The following is a 16,023-nucleotide window of genomic DNA, read 5'->3' on the forward strand; positions in this document are numbered from 1 at the left end:
AAACATATCTAACAGGAAAAAACTGGTCATTTATTTCATTTGTTATTTTGCAGGATTCCAACCCCATTTCTTTTCTATCATGAAGACTGCCCATTTTTACCTCTGTAACATCACCCACCTCTACCGTTGCCTCAGCCCGTCTGCTGCCAAAACCTCGTCTATCCCTTTGCCACCTCAAGATTTGATTATTGCTTCTTTAAAGCTATAAAGATACTTTCTTCTTGAAGCCTAAGAAAACCTGTTTGTGCTGGTTTCCTTGCCTTATAATTGGAAAGCGGTGAACAAGGATTCACCAAGGGGGAGCTAAAAACACAAGGTGTTTAAAATTAAACCATGTTACAGTAAGACCAGGTGATGGCTGAACCCTAGACCTCTTTCTCACCTGCTTGGAACACAGGAGATAAATTGAAATTGTCAAATGACTGCTCACAAATGGGTTCAATATAAGATCAAAAATGAGTATGAACAGGGCAATTGGGTGTCACACCCTGGGCTGTCCTTTCTCCTCTCTGAACCTGGCCAAAGTATTCTTTTTTGTCTTTGTTTTGCAACAGACCTCTGCAGCGAGAATTTCTGCATTTTACATTGTATGTGAGTGTATATGTGGGGATTTTAAAAAGGGAACTTTCACATTTCAATCTGTGTGTTAATGCTTTGCCTCATTACTGGATAGTCTTGTTTGATAATAAATGGATAACTTTGTTGTTTATTAAAGAAAACGGGTTGGTGTATTTTATTCTTGCAACAAACAAATGCATCCTTTTTACCAGAATCAAAATTGTCCTGTAATTTGTTTCCAAACAAAACCTCAAAATTGAGGTACAAAGTGCACTGTCAGAACATATTGTCCCTTCCCCCAACACCAAGCATGATTTAAGTGAGAGTTGTGGATAGAGACGCAGGAGGGATATTCTTGTTTATGAGCAAGTAATGTGGTGACACATTGAGACTGGAGCCTTGTGTTTGAAGAACACTAGTATCTGACACTGCTCAAGAAATAGTTTTACAAACTAAACTCCTCTGCATTGCATTTCACCAAATAACTGTTGTCATGCGAGGCCCCACCAGCCAAGAATGAGGCACATTAATTTTGTCATCAGCATTGATTTTAAACCATTACTGGACTGAAGAAAGACTTGTTAAACAGAATAGCCATTAGCGGAAGGACGGAGAAGCAGGGGCACCGATTTAAAGTGATTGGCAAAAGAAGCAACGGCGACATGAGGAAAAGGTTTTTTCCGCATCGACTTGAAAGCAAGCGGAATGCAATGCCTGAGAGTGTGCTGGAGGCAGATTGAATGGTGGCTTTGAAAAAAGAATTGGATAATGACGTGTGGAGAACAAATTTGCAGGGCTACAGGGAAAAAGTGGGGAGGTGGAGCTAGGTGATTAGCCCTTGCAGAGAGCTGTGATGGACACAATGGGCGGAATGGCCTTGTTCTACGCTGTAACCATTGCATGAATGTGTCCTTGGATGAAAGGACACTGATGGCAAATGCTAGTGTTTGCAAATTAAACTTGAGGAAAAGCAAAGAGAACGCAATGAATTCTGTGATTGCATTGGTGGTTCAGTGGTAGAATTCTCGCCTGCTACGCAGAAAACTCAGGTTCGATTCCTAACCAATGCAATGATGCTCCAATTGCTATTTCCATCCTTCTTCTCCTGCTCTTTGCACTGCACCACCCCCAACCCTCCCCCCTACCACATCGTAACGTATTCCCAATTTGCTGCTACAACTTTTCAACATCTGCTTCACTACACCCTTTTCTTTCATCTTACTTCAACACCTACAAATACACAATCCTCTTAAAACACCACTCATCCTTTCACTTATCTTACTGCCATCACATTATCAACTCTCTCCAATTCTCCACAGTCATCAGCTTTCACAAATATTCATCATTTAGCAAGAGCAAAACAAAATTAGCACAACTTGACACTTTTTCACCTTCCTCTCTCTTTTCAAAGCCATCTCACTTCTTACCATCAAATCATTCATAGGCACAGCTTTTCTGCACACACTGCAATCGCAAGCAACAACAACAACAATGTGCATTTCCATATCACCTTCCATGTAGGAAAGTATCCCATGGCTCTTCACGCTGCTGTATTAAAGCAGAAATGGGACATGGCAGGGTCTCACTCTGCTTCATTCCAGAGTCAATTCAGAGCTTCACACCTGATTTACATGACAGGTCTTAGTGTTGGTAGCAAACTGCAAGTGTCATTGTAAATGCGTAAGCTCTCCACTTAACCGGCTCAGCTCGAAGGCGAACAATGCCAGCTTCTGCAATCATTCTGTCGAGCTGAAGTCCCACATCCTAATGTGATCCTGGTAAAACTCTCCTTTCCCTCACTTCCAGACTGTGACGTCCAGCCTAAATGATGGTACCCAAAATTGTACAGCAGCGTCGTGGGTCTTGCCTCTCGTAGCCTCGTGGTCGTGCTGTTGAGCTAGTAATGCATACTGTCGTGCCCATGATCTATGCATCAGAGTACGAATCCCGCTCTGGTCTTTGCATAGATGTATTAATTTAATAGAAGCAGGTCCCAACTGACACTGGAATGAAACAGAGTCAGAATGGATGCTGGTAGTATGTCTCAGTCGACTTAGCTTCAATGCCACCTCTGCCTTTCCCTGCTTCTTTGTGCCAAAACAGCCAGGAATTCTATGTGCCAATCTTATTGAGCAGTCCCTCTTTGAGCTGTAAGTAATGGTGTGTAACTGTGCCTTTTGCAAGGAAGGACCTGTTTTCCGTCAAGCAGTTGAAGTGCCACCTTGGCCCCGTGCTCCCACTATTAAACCTGGATGTGAACAAAGGTAGTGGCTTGAAGATGTTGACATATTGCATGAAATGATATTGCAGTGGTGTGAAGTGTTAGTAAAGAGACAGGCTGCTGTGACGGTTGGGCATGATCTTTGCAAATTGTAGGCCTTTTTAAAATGATGAGTTTAAAGCAGAGGTGTATTGGGCGAGAAGCAGATTGTATGTTTGGAGAAAGTGTAGTGTAGTTGTGTTAGAAGAAGTTTGAAAGATGGAAATGTGGTTATGAATGAAATGGAGGTGTGCAGCAGCCTGCGAGGTTTCTGTGGTGTTGCGGGCGCAAGATTTCATGATGAAATTTGTTGCAGCCTAGGGAATGTGTTAGCAGCCCTGCTTTTCCTGATATGTATTAATGACCTGGACTCGGGTGTACAGGCCACAAATTCAAAATTTGCAGATGACACAAAACTTGGAAGTACTGTGAACTGTGAGGAGGATTGTGATCAACTTCAAGAGGACATAGACAGGCTGGCGGAATGGGCGGACGAGTGGCAGATGAAATTTAATGCAGAGAAGTGTGAAATGATTCGGGTTGGTAGGAAGAACGAGGAGTGGCAATCTCAAATCAAGGGTACCGTTCGAAATGGGGTGCAGGAGCTGAGGGACCTGGGGGTATATGTGCACAAATGATTGAAGGTGGCAGGGCAGGTTGAGAAAGCTGTTCATAAAGCATATGGGATCCTGGCTCTTATAAGTAGGGGGATAGAGCACAAAAGCAAGGAAGTTATGATAAACCTGTGCAAAAGATTGGTATTGTGTGTGATTCAGGGCACCACACTTTGGTAAGGATGTGAAGGCATTAAGAGGGTGCAGAAAAGTTTCACGAGAATGGTTCCAGGGATGAGGAAGTTGATTTCCGTGGATAGATTGGAGAAGATGGAGCTGTGGGTTTTTGGAGTAGAGAAGATCAAGAGGAGATCTGATAGAGGTGTTGGAAATCACGAAAGGTGTGGACAGAGTAGATAGGGAGAAAGAGTTGCCGTTGGCGGAAGGACGGAGAAGCAGGGGCACCGATTGAAAGTGATTGGCAAAAGAAGCAACGGCGACATGAGGAAAAAGTTTTTTCCGCAGCGAGTTGATAGCAAGCGGAATGCAATGCCTGAGAGTGTGCTGGAGGCAGATTGAATGGTGGCTTTGAAAAAGGAATTGGACAATGACGTGTGGAGAAGATATTTGCAGGGCTACAGGGAAAAAGTAGGGCGGTGGAGCTAGGTGATTAGCCCTTGCAGAGAGCTGTGATGGACACAATGGGCGGAATGGCCTTGTTCTGCGCTGTAACCATTGCATGAATGTGTCCTTGGATGAAAGGACACTGATGGCAAATGCTAGTGTTTGCAAATTAAACTTGAGGAAAAGCAAAGAAAACCCAATGAATTCTGTGATTGCATTGGTGGTTCAGTGGTAGAATTCTCGCCTGCCACGCGGGAGGCCCGGGTTCGATTCCTGGCCAATGCAATGATACTCCTATTGCTATTTCCATCCTTCTTCCCCTGCTCTTTGCACTGCACCACCCCCACCCCTGCCACATCACAGCGTGTTTCCCATTTTGCTGCTACAACTTTTCAACATCTGCTTCACTACACCCTTTTCTTTCATCTTACTTCAACACCTACAATTACACAATCCTCTTAAAACACCACTCATCCTTTCACTTATCTGACTGCCATCACATTATCAACTCTCTCCAATTCTCCACAGTCATCAGCTTTCACAAATATTCATCATTTACCAAGAGCAAAACAAAATTAGCACAACTTGACACTTTTTCACCTTCCTCTCTCTTTTCAAAGCCATCTCACTTCTTACCATCAAATCATTCATAGGCACAGCTTTTCTGCACACACTGCAATCGCAAGCAACAACAACAACAATGTGCATTTCCATATCACCTTCCATGTAGGAAAGTATCCCATGGCTCTTCACGCTGCTGTATTAAAGCAGAAATGGGACGTGGCAGGGTCTCACTCTGCTTCTTTCCAGAGTCAATTCAGAGCTTCACACCTGATTTACATGACAGGTCTTAGAGTTGGTAGCAAACTGCAAGTGTCATTGTAAATGCGTAAGCTCTCCACTTAACCTGCTCAGCTGGAAGGCGAACAATGCCAGCTTCTGCAATCATTCCGTCGAGCTGAAGTCCCACATCCTAATGTGATCCTGGTAAAACTCTCCTTTCCCTCACTTCAAGACTGTGACGTCCAGCCAAAATGATGGTACCCAAAATTGTACAGCAGCGTCGTGGGTCTTGCCTCTCGTAGCCTCGTGGTCGTGTTGTTGAGCTGCTAATGCATACAGTCGTGCCCATGATCTATGCATCTGAGTACGAATCCCGCTCTGGTCTTTGCATAGATGTATTAATTTAATAGAAGCAGGTCCCAACTGACACTGGAATGAAACAAAGTCAGAATGGATGCTGGTAGTATGTCTCAGTCTACTTAGCTTCAATGCCACCTCTGCCTTTCCCTGCTTCTTTGTGACAAAATTGCCAGGAATTCTATGTGCCAATCTTATTGAGCAGTCCCTCTTTGAGCTGTAAGTAAAGGTGTGTAACTGTGCCTTTTGCTAGGGAGGACCTGTTTTCCGTCAAGCAGTTGAAGTGCCACCTTGGCCCCGTGCTCCCACTATTAAACCTGGATGTGAACAAAGGTAGTGGCTTGAAGATGTTGACATATTGCATGAAATGATATTGCAGTGGTGTGAAGTGTTAGTAAAGAGACAGGCTGCTGTGACGGTTGGGCATGATCTTTGCAAATTGTAGGCCTTTTTAAAATGATGAGTTTAAAGCAGAGGTGTATTGGGCGAGAAGCAGATTGTATGTTTGGAGAAAGTGTAGTGTAGTTGTGTTAGAAGAAGTTTGAAAGATGGAAATGTGGTTATGAATGAAATGGAGGTGTGCAGCAGCCTGCGAGGTTTCTGTTGTGTTGCGGGCGCAAGATTTCATGATGAAATGTGTTGCTGCCTAGGGAATGTGTTAGCAGCCCTGCTTTTCCTGATATGTATTAATGACCTGGACTCGGGTGTACAGGCCACAAATTCAAAATTTGCAGATGACACAAAACTTGGAAGTACTGTGAAATGTGAGGAGGATTGTGATCAACTTCAAGAGGACATAGACAGGCTGGTGGAATGGGCGGACGAGTGGCAGATGAAATTTAATGCAGAGAAGTGTGAAGTGATTCGTGTTGGTAGGAAGAACGAGGAGTGGCAATCTCAAATCAAGGGTACCGTTCGAAATGGGGTGCAGGAGCTGAGGGACCTGGGGGTATATGTGCACAAATGATTGAAGGTGGCAGGGCAGGTTGAGAAAGCTGTTCATAAAGCATATGGGATCCTGGCTCTTATAAGTAGGGGGATAGAGCACAAAAGCAAGGAAGTTATGATAAACCTGTGCAAAAGATTGGTATTGTGTGTGATTCAGGGCACCACACTTTGGTAAGGATGTGAAGGCATTAAGAGGGTGCAGAAAAGTTTCACGAGAATGGTTCCAGGGATGAGGAAGTTGATTTCCGTGGATAGATTGGAGAAGATGGAGCTGTGGGTTTTTGGAGTAGAGAAGATCAAGAGGAGATTTGATAGAGGTGTTGGAAATCACGAGGGGTGTGGACAGAGTAGATAGGGAGAAAGCGTTGCCGTTGGCGGAAGGACAGAGAAGCAGGGGCACCGATTGAAAGTGATTGGCAAAAGAAGCAACGGCGACATGAGGAAAAAGTTTTTTCCGCAGCGAGTTGATAGCAAGCGGAATGCAATGCCTGAGAGTGTGCTGGAGGCAGATTGAATGGTGGCTTTGAAAAAGGAATTGGACAATGACGTGTGGAGAAGATATTTGCAGGGCTACAGGGAAAAAGTAGGGCGGTGGAGCTAGGTGATTAGCCCTTGCAGAGAGCTGTGATGGACACAATGGGCGGAATGGCCTTGTTCTACGCTGTAACCATTGCATGAATGTGTCCTTGGATGAAAGGACACTGATGGCAAATGCTAGTGTTTGCAAATTAAACTTGAGGAAAAGCAAAGAAAACCCAATAAATTCTGTGATTGCATTGGTGGTTCACTGGTAGAATTCTCGCCTAACACGTGGGAGGCCTGGGTTTGATTCCCGGCCAATGCAATGATACTCCTCTTGCTATTTCCATCCTTCTTCCCCTGCTCTTTGCACTGCACCACCCCCACCCCTCCCCCCTGCCACATCGCAGCGTCTTTCCCATTTTGCTGCTACAACTTTTCAACATCTGCTTCACTGCACCCTTTTCTTTCATCTTACTTCAACACCTACAAATACACAATCCTCTTAAAACACCACTCATCCTTTCACTTATCTTACTGCCATCACATTATCAACTCTCTCCAATTCTCCACAGTCATCAGCTTTCACAAATATTCATCATTTAGCAAGAGCAAAACAAAATTAGCACAACTTGACACTTTTTCACCTTTCTCTCTCTTTTCTCTTCTCACTTCTTACCATCAAATCATTCATAGGCACAGCTTTTCTGCACACACTGCAATCGCAAGCAACAACAACAACAATGTGCATTTCCATATCACCTTCCATGTAGGAAAGTATCCCATGGCTCTTCACGCTGCTGTATTAAAGCAGAAATGGGACGTGGCAGGGTCTCACTCTGCTTCTTTCCAGAGTCAACTCAGAGCTTCACACCTGATTTACATGACAGGTCTTAGAGTTGGTAGCAAACTGCAAGTGTCATTGTAAATGCGTAAGCTCTCCACTTAACCTGCTCAGCTGGAAGGCGAACAATGCCAGCTTCTGCAATCATTCCGTCGAGCTGAAGTCCCACATCCTAATGTGATCCTAGTAAAACTCTCCTTTCCCTCATTTCAAGACTGTGACGTCCAGCCTAAATGATGGTACCCAAAATTGTACAGCAGCGTCGTGGGTCTTGCCTCTCGTAGCCTCGTGGTCGTGTTGTTGAGCTAGTAATGCATACAGTCGTGCCCATGATCTATGCATCTGAGTACGAATCCCGCTCTGGTCTTTGCATAGATGTATTAATTTAATAGAAGCAGGTCCCAACTGACACTGGAATGAAACAAAGTCAGAATGGATGCTGGTAGTATGTCTCAGTCTACTTAACTTCAATGCCACCTCTGCCTTTCCCTGCTTCTTTGTGACAAAATTGCCAGGAATTCTATGTGCCAATCTTATTGAGCAGTCCCTCTTTGAGCTGTAAGTAAAGGTGTGTAACTGTGCCTTTTGCTAGGGAGGACCTGTTTTCCGTCAAGCAGTTGAAGTGCCACCTTGGCCCCGTGCTCCCACTATTAAACCTGGATGTGAACAAAGGTAGTGGCTTGAAGATGTTGACATATTGCATGAAATGATATTGCAGTGGTGTGAAGTGTTAGTAAAGAGACAGGCTGCTGTGACGGTTGGGCATGATCTTTGCAAATTGTAGGCCTTTTTAAAATGATGAGTTTAAAGCAGAGGTGTATTGGGCGAGAAGCAGATTGTATGTTTGGAGAAAGTGTAGTGTAGTTGTGTTAGAAGAAGTTTGAAAGATGGAAATGTGGTTATGAATGAAATGGAGGTGTGCAGCAGCCTGCGAGGTTTCTGTTGTGTTGCGGGCGCAAGATTTCATGATGAAATGTGTTGCAGCCTAGGGAATGTGTTAGCAGCCCTGCTTTTCCTGATATGTATTAATGACCTGGACTCGGGTGTACAGGCCACAAATTCAAAATTTGCAGATGACACAAAACTTGGAAGTACTGTGAACTGTGAGGAGGATTGTGATCAACTTCAAGAGGACATAGACAGACTGGTGGAATGGGCGGACGAGTGGCAGATGAAATTTAATGCAGAGAAGTGTGAAGTGATTCGTGTTGGTAGGAAGAACGAGGAGTGGCAATCTCAAATCAAGGGTACCGTTCGAAATGGGGTGCAGGAGCTGAGGGACCTGGGGGTATATGTGCACAAATGATTGAAGGTGGCAGGGCAGGTTGAGAAAGCTGTTCATAAAGCATATGGGATCCTGGCTCTTATAAGTAGGGGGATAGAGCACAAAAGCAAGGAAGTTATGATAAACCTGTGCAAAAGATTGGTATTGTGTGTGATTCAGGGCACCACACTTTGGTAAGGATGTGAAGGCATTAAGAGGGTGCAGAAAAGTTTCACGAGAATGGTTCCAGGGATGAGGAAGTTGATTTCCGTGGATAGATTGGAGAAGATGGAGCTGTGGGTTTTTGGAGTAGAGAAGATCAAGAGGAGATTTGATAGAGGTGTTGGAAATCACGAGGGGTGTGGACAGAGTAGATAGGGAGAAAGCGTTGCCGTTGGCGGAAGGACGGAGAAGCAGGGGCACCGATTGAAAGTGATTGGCAAAAGAAGCAACGGCGACATGAGGAAAAAGTTTTTTCCGCAGCGAGTTGATAGCAAGCGGAATGCAATGCCTGAGAGTGTGCTGGAGGCAGATTGAATGGTGGCTTTGAAAAAGGAATTGGACAATGACGTGTGGAGAAGATATTTGCAGGGCTACAGGGAAAAAGTAGGGCGGTGGAGCTAGGTGATTAGCCCTTGCAGAGAGCTGTGATGGACACAATGGGCGGAATGGCCTTGTTCTACGCTGTAACCATTGCATGAATGTGTCCTTGGATGAAAGGACACTGATGGCAAATGCTAGTGTTTGCAAATTAAACTTGAGGAAAAGCAAAGAAAACCCAATAAATTCTGTGATTGCATTGGTGGTTCAGTGGTAGAATTCTCACCTGCCACGCGGGAGGCCCGGGTTCGATTCCCGGCCAATGCAATGATACTCCTATTACTATTTCCATCCTTCTTCCCCTGCTCTTTGCACTGCACCACCCCCACCCCTCCCCCCTGCCACATCGCAGCGTCTTTCCCATTTTGCTGCTACAACTTTTCAACATCTGCTTCACTGCACCCTTTTCTTTCATCTTACTTCAACACCTACAAATACACAATCCTCTTAAAACACCACTCATCCTTTCACTTATCTTACTGCCATCACATTATCAACTCTCTCCAATTCTCCACAGTCATCAGCTTTCACAAATATTCATCATTTAGCAAGAGCAAAACAAAATTAGCACAACTTGACACTTTTTCACCTTTCTCTCTCTTTTCTCTTCTCACTTCTTACCATCAAATCATTCATAGGCACAGCTTTTCTGCACACACTGCAATCGCAAGCAACAACAACAACAATGTGCATTTCCATATCACCTTCCATGTAGGAAAGTATCCCATGGCTCTTCACGCTGCTGTATTAAAGCAGAAATGGGACGTGGCAGGGTCTCACTCTGCTTCTTTCCAGAGTCAATTCAGAGCTTCACACCTGATTTACATGACAGGTCTTAGAGTTGGTAGCAAACTGCAAGTGTCATTGTAAATGCGTAAGCTCTCCACTTAACCTGCTCAGCTGGAAGGCGAACAATGCCAGCTTCTGCAATCATTCCGTCGAGCTGAAGTCCCACATCCTAATGTGATCCTAGTAAAACTCTCCTTTCCCTCACTTCAAGACTGTGACGTCCAGCCAAAATGATGGTACCCAAAATTGTACAGCAGCGTCGTGGGTCTTGCCTCTCGTAGCCTCGTGGTCGTGTTGTTGAGCTGCTAATGCATACAGTCGTGCCCATGATCTATGCATCTGAGTACGAATCCCGCTCTGGTCTTTGCATAGATGTATTAATTTAATAGAAGCAGGTCCCAACTGACACTGGAATGAAACAAAGTCAGAATGGATGCTGGTAGTATGTCTCAGTCTACTTAGCTTCAATGCCACCTCTGCCTTTCCCTGCTTCTTTGTGACAAAATTGCCAGGAATTCTATGTGCCAATCTTATTGAGCAGTCCCTCTTTGAGCTGTAAGTAAAGGTGTGTAACTGTGCCTTTTGCTAGGGAGGACCTGTTTTCCGTCAAGCAGTTGAAGTGCCACCTTGGCCCCGTGCTCCCACTATTAAACCTGGATGTGAACAAAGGTAGTGGCTTGAAGATGTTGACATATTGCATGAAATGATATTGCAGTGGTGTGAAGTGTTAGTAAAGAGACAGGCTGCTGTGACGGTTGGGCATGATCTTTGCAAATTGTAGGCCTTTTTAAAATGATGAGTTTAAAGCAGAGGTGTATTGGGCGAGAAGCAGATTGTATATTTGGAGAAAGTGTAGTGTAGTTGTGTTAGAAGAAGTTTGAAAGATGGAAATGTGGTTATGAATGAAATGGAGGTGTGCAGCAGCCTGCGAGGTTTCTGTTGTGTTGCGGGCGCAAGCTTTCATGATGAAATGTGTTGCAGCCTAGGGAATGTGTTAGCAGCCCTGCTTTTCCTGATATGTATTAATGACCTGGACTCGGGTGTACAGGCCACAAATTCAAAATTTGCAGATGACACAAAACTTGGAAGTACTGTGAACTGTGAGGAGGATTGTGATCAACTTCAAGAGGACATAGACAGACTGGTGGAATGGGCAGACGAGTGGCTGATGAAATTTAATGCAGAGAAGTGTGAAGTGATTCGTGTTGGTAGGAAGAACGAGGAGTGGCAATCTCAAATCAAGGGTACCGTTCGAAATGGGGTGCAGGAGCTGAGGGACCTGGGGGTATATGTGCACAAATGATTGAAGGTGGCAGGGCAGGTTGAGATAGCTGTTCATAAAGCATATGGGATCCTGGCTCTTATAAGTAGGGGGATAGAGCACAAAAGCAAAGAAGTTATGATAAACCTGTGCAAAAGATTGGTATTGTGTGTGATTCAGGGCACCACACTTTGGTAAGGATGTGAAGGCATTAAGAGGGTGCAGAAAAGTTTCACGAGAATGGTTCCAGGGATGAGGAAGTTGATTTCCGTGGATAGATTGGAGAAGATGGAGCTGTGGGTTTTTGGAGTAGAGAAGATCAAGAGGAGATTTGATAGAGGTGTTGGAAATCACGAGGGGTGTGGACAGAGTAGATAGGGAGAAAGAGTTGCCGTTGGCGGAAGGACAGAGAAGCAGGGGCACCGATTTAAAGTGATTGGCAAAAGAAGCAACGGCGACATGAGGAAAAAGTTTTTTCCGCAGCGAGTTGATAGCAAGCGGAATGCAATGCCTGAGAGTGTGCTGGAGGCAGATTGAATGGTGGCTTTGAAAAAGGAATTGGACAATGACGTGTGGAGAAGATATTTGCAGGGCTACAGGGAAAAAGTAGGGCGGTGGAGCTAGGTGATTAGCCCTTGCAGAGAGCTGTGATGGACACAATGGGCGGAATGGCCTTGTTCTACGCTGTAACCATTGCATGAATGTGTCCTTGGATGAAAGGACACTGATGGCAAATGCTAGTGTTTGCAAATTAAACTTGAGGAAAAGCAAAGAAAACCCAATAAATTCTGTGATTGCATTGGTGGTTCAGTGGTAGAATTCTCACCTGCCACGCGGGAGGCCCGGGTTCGATTCCCGGCCAATGCAATGATACTCCTATTACTATTTCCATCCTTCTTCCCCTGCTCTTTGCACTGCACCACCCCCACCCCTCCCCCCTGCCACATCGCAGCGTCTTTCCCATTTTGCTGCTACAACTTTTCAACATCTGCTTCACTGCACCCTTTTCTTTCATCTTACTTCAACACCTACAAATACACAATCCTCTTAAAACACCACTCATCCTTTCACTTATCTTACTGCCATCACATTATCAACTCTCTCCAATTCTCCACAGTCATCAGCTTTCACAAATATTCATCATTTAGCAAGAGCAAAACAAAATTAGCACAACTTGACACTTTTTCACCTTTCTCTCTCTTTTCTCTTCTCACTTCTTACCATCAAATCATTCATAGGCACAGCTTTTCTGCACACACTGCAATCGCAAGCAACAACAACAACAATGTGCATTTCCATATCACCTTCCATGTAGGAAAGTATCCCATGGCTCTTCACGCTGCTGTATTAAAGCAGAAATGGGACGTGGCAGGGTCTCACTCTGCTTCTTTCCAGAGTCAATTCAGAGCTTCACACCTGATTTACATGACAGGTCTTAGAGTTGGTAGCAAACTGCAAGTGTCATTGTAAATGCGTAAGCTCTCCACTTAACCTGCTCAGCTGGAAGGCGAACAATGCCAGCTTCTGCAATCATTCCGTCGAGCTGAAGTCCCACATCCTAATGTGATCCTAGTAAAACTCTCCTTTCCCTCACTTCAAGACTGTGACGTCCAACCAAAATGATGGTACCCAAAATTGTACAGCAGCGTCGTGGGTCTTGCCTCTCGTAGCCTCGTGGTCGTGTTGTTGAGCTGCTAATGCATACAGTCGTGCCCATGATCTATGCATCTGAGTACGAATCCCGCTCTGGTCTTTGCATAGATGTATTAATTTAATAGAAGCAGGTCCCAACTGACACTGGAATGAAACAAAGTCAGAATGGATGCTGGTAGTATGTCTCAGTCTACTTAGCTTCAATGCCACCTCTGCCTTTCCCTGCTTCTTTGTGACAAAATTGCCAGGAATTCTATGTGCCAATCTTATTGAGCAGTCCCTCTTTGAGCTGTAAGTAAAGGTGTGTAACTGTGCCTTTTGCTAGGGAGGACCTGTTTTCCGTCAAGCAGTTGAAGTGCCACCTTGGCCCCGTGCTCCCACTATTAAACCTGGATGTGAACAAAGGTAGTGGCTTGAAGATGTTGACATATTGCATGAAATGATATTGCAGTGGTGTGAAGTGTTAGTAAAGAGACAGGCTGCTGTGACGGTTGGGCATGATCTTTGCAAATTGTAGGCCTTTTTAAAATGATGAGTTTAAAGCAGAGGTGTATTGGGCGAGAAGCAGATTGTATATTTGGAGAAAGTGTAGTGTAGTTGTGTTAGAAGAAGTTTGAAAGATGGAAATGTGGTTATGAATGAAATGGAGGTGTGCAGCAGCCTGCGAGGTTTCTGTTGTGTTGCGGGCGCAAGCTTTCATGATGAAATGTGTTGCAGCCTAGGGAATGTGTTAGCAGCCCTGCTTTTCCTGATATGTATTAATGACCTGGACTCGGGTGTACAGGCCACAAATTCAAAATTTGCAGATGACACAAAACTTGGAAGTACTGTGAACTGTGAGGAGGATTGTGATCAACTTCAAGAGGACATAGACAGACTGGTGGAATGGGCAGACGAGTGGCTGATGAAATTTAATGCAGAGAAGTGTGAAGTGATTCGTGTTGGTAGGAAGAACGAGGAGTGGCAATCTCAAATCAAGGGTACCGTTCGAAATGGGGTGCAGGAGCTGAGGGACCTGGGGGTATATGTGCACAAATGATTGAAGGTGGCAGGGCAGGTTGAGATAGCTGTTCATAAAGCATATGGGATCCTGGCTCTTATAAGTAGGGGGATAGAGCACAAAAGCAAAGAAGTTATGATAAACCTGTGCAAAAGATTGGTATTGTGTGTGATTCAGGGCACCACACTTTGGTAAGGATGTGAAGGCATTAAGAGGGTGCAGAAAAGTTTCACGAGAATGGTTCCAGGGATGAGGAAGTTGATTTCCGTGGATAGATTGGAGAAGATGGAGCTGTGGGTTTTTGGAGTAGAGAAGATCAAGAGGAGATTTGATAGAGGTGTTGGAAATCACGAGGGGTGTGGACAGAGTAGATAGGGAGAAAGAGTTGCCGTTGGCGGAAGGACAGAGAAGCAGGGGCACTGATTTAAAGTGATTGGCAAAAGAAGCAACGGCGACATGAGGAAAAAGTTTTTTCCGCAGCGAGTTGATAGCAAGCGGAATGCAATGCCTGAGAGTGTGCTGGAGGCAGATTGAATGGTGGCTTTGAAAAAGGAATTGGACAATGACGTGTGGAGAAGATATTTGCAGGGCTACAGGGAAAAAGTAGGGCGGTGGAGCTAGGTGATTAGCCCTTGCAGAGAGCTGTGATGGACACAATGGGCGGAATGGCCTTGTTCTACGCTGTAACCATTGCATGAATGTGTCCTTGGATGAAAGGACACTGATGGCAAATGCTAGTGTTTGCAAATTAAACTTGAGGAAAAGCAAAGAAAACCAAAGAATTCTGTTATTGCATTGGTGGTTCAGTGGTAGAATTCTCGCCTGCCACGCGGGAGGCCCGGGTTCGATTCCCGGCCAATGCAATGATACTCCTATTGCTATTTCCATCCTTCTTCCCCTGCTCTTTGCACTGCACCACCCCCACCCCTCCCCCCTGCCACATCGCAGCGTCTTTCCCATTTTGCTGCTACAACTTTTCAACATCTGCTTCACTGCACCCTTTTCTTTCATCTTACTTCAACACCTACAAATACACAATCCTCTTAAAACACCACTCATCCTTTCACTTATCTTACTGCCATCACATTATCAACTCTCTCCAATTCTCCACAGTCATCAGCTTTCACAAATATTCATCATTTAGCAAGAGCAAAACAAAATTAGCACAACTTGACACTTTTTCACCTTTCTCTCTCTTTTCTCTTCTCACTTCTTACCATCAAATCATTCATAGGCACAGCTTTTCTGCACACACTGCAATCGCAAGCAACAACAACAACAATGTGCATTTCCATATCACCTTCCATGTAGGAAAGTATCCCATGGCTCTTCACGCTGCTGTATTAAAGCAGAAATGGGACGTGGCAGGGTCTCACTCTGCTTCTTTCCAGAGTCAACTCAGAGCTTCACACCTGATTTACATGACAGGTCTTAGAGTTGGTAGCAAACTGCAAGTGTCATTGTAAATGCGTAAGCTCTCCACTTAACCTGCTCAGTTGGAAGGCGAACAATGCCAGCTTCTGCAATCATTCCGTCGAGCTGAAGTCCCACATCCTAATGTGATCCTGGTAAAACTCTCCTTTCCCTCACTTCAAGACTGTGACGTCCAGCCAAAATGATGGTACCCAAAATTGTACAGCAGCGTCGTGGGTCTTGCCTCTCGTAGCCTCGTGGTCGTGTTGTTGAGCTGCTAATGCATACAGTCGTGCCCATGATCTATGCATCTGAGTACGAATCCCGCTCTGGTCTTTGCATAGATGTATTAATTTAATAGAAGCAGGTCCCAACTGACACTGGAATGAAACAAAGTCAGAATGGATGCTGGTAGTATGTCTCAGTCTACTTAGCTTCAATGCCACCTCTGCCTTTCCCTGCTTCTTTGTGACAAAATTGCCAGGAATTCTATGTGCCAATCTTATTGAGCAGTCCCTCTTTGAGCTGTAAGTAAAGGTGTGTAACTGTGCCTTTTGCTAGGGAGGACCTGTTTTCCGTCAAGCAGTTGAAGTGCC

General features: G+C 44.8%; 5 non-coding genes across 5 annotated transcripts; all 5 read left to right on the forward strand.

Annotated features, from left to right (window-relative positions):
• Positions 1-4,210: 4,210 nt before the first annotated feature.
• On the forward strand, positions 4,211-4,281 carry trnag-gcc (transfer RNA glycine (anticodon GCC)). The gene has a single exon. It is a non-coding gene; the product is annotated as a tRNA-Gly (tRNA).
• A 2,576-nt stretch (positions 4,282-6,857) lies between these two features.
• Positions 6,858-6,928, forward strand: trnav-aac (transfer RNA valine (anticodon AAC)). Its single transcript has one exon. It is a non-coding gene; the product is annotated as a tRNA-Val (tRNA).
• A 2,579-nt stretch (positions 6,929-9,507) lies between these two features.
• Positions 9,508-9,578, forward strand: trnag-gcc (transfer RNA glycine (anticodon GCC)). The gene has a single exon. It is a non-coding gene; the product is annotated as a tRNA-Gly (tRNA).
• A 2,579-nt stretch (positions 9,579-12,157) lies between these two features.
• On the forward strand, positions 12,158-12,228 carry trnag-gcc (transfer RNA glycine (anticodon GCC)). The gene has a single exon. It is a non-coding gene; the product is annotated as a tRNA-Gly (tRNA).
• Positions 12,229-14,806: 2,578 nt separating this feature from the next.
• trnag-gcc (transfer RNA glycine (anticodon GCC)) lies at positions 14,807-14,877 on the forward strand. The gene has a single exon. It is a non-coding gene; the product is annotated as a tRNA-Gly (tRNA).
• Positions 14,878-16,023: the final 1,146 nt, after the last annotated feature.

Source organism: Heterodontus francisci, chromosome 1 (genome assembly GCF_036365525.1).
Source record: "Heterodontus francisci isolate sHetFra1 chromosome 1, sHetFra1.hap1, whole genome shotgun sequence".
NCBI classification, from domain to species: Eukaryota; Metazoa; Chordata; class Chondrichthyes; order Heterodontiformes; family Heterodontidae; genus Heterodontus; species Heterodontus francisci.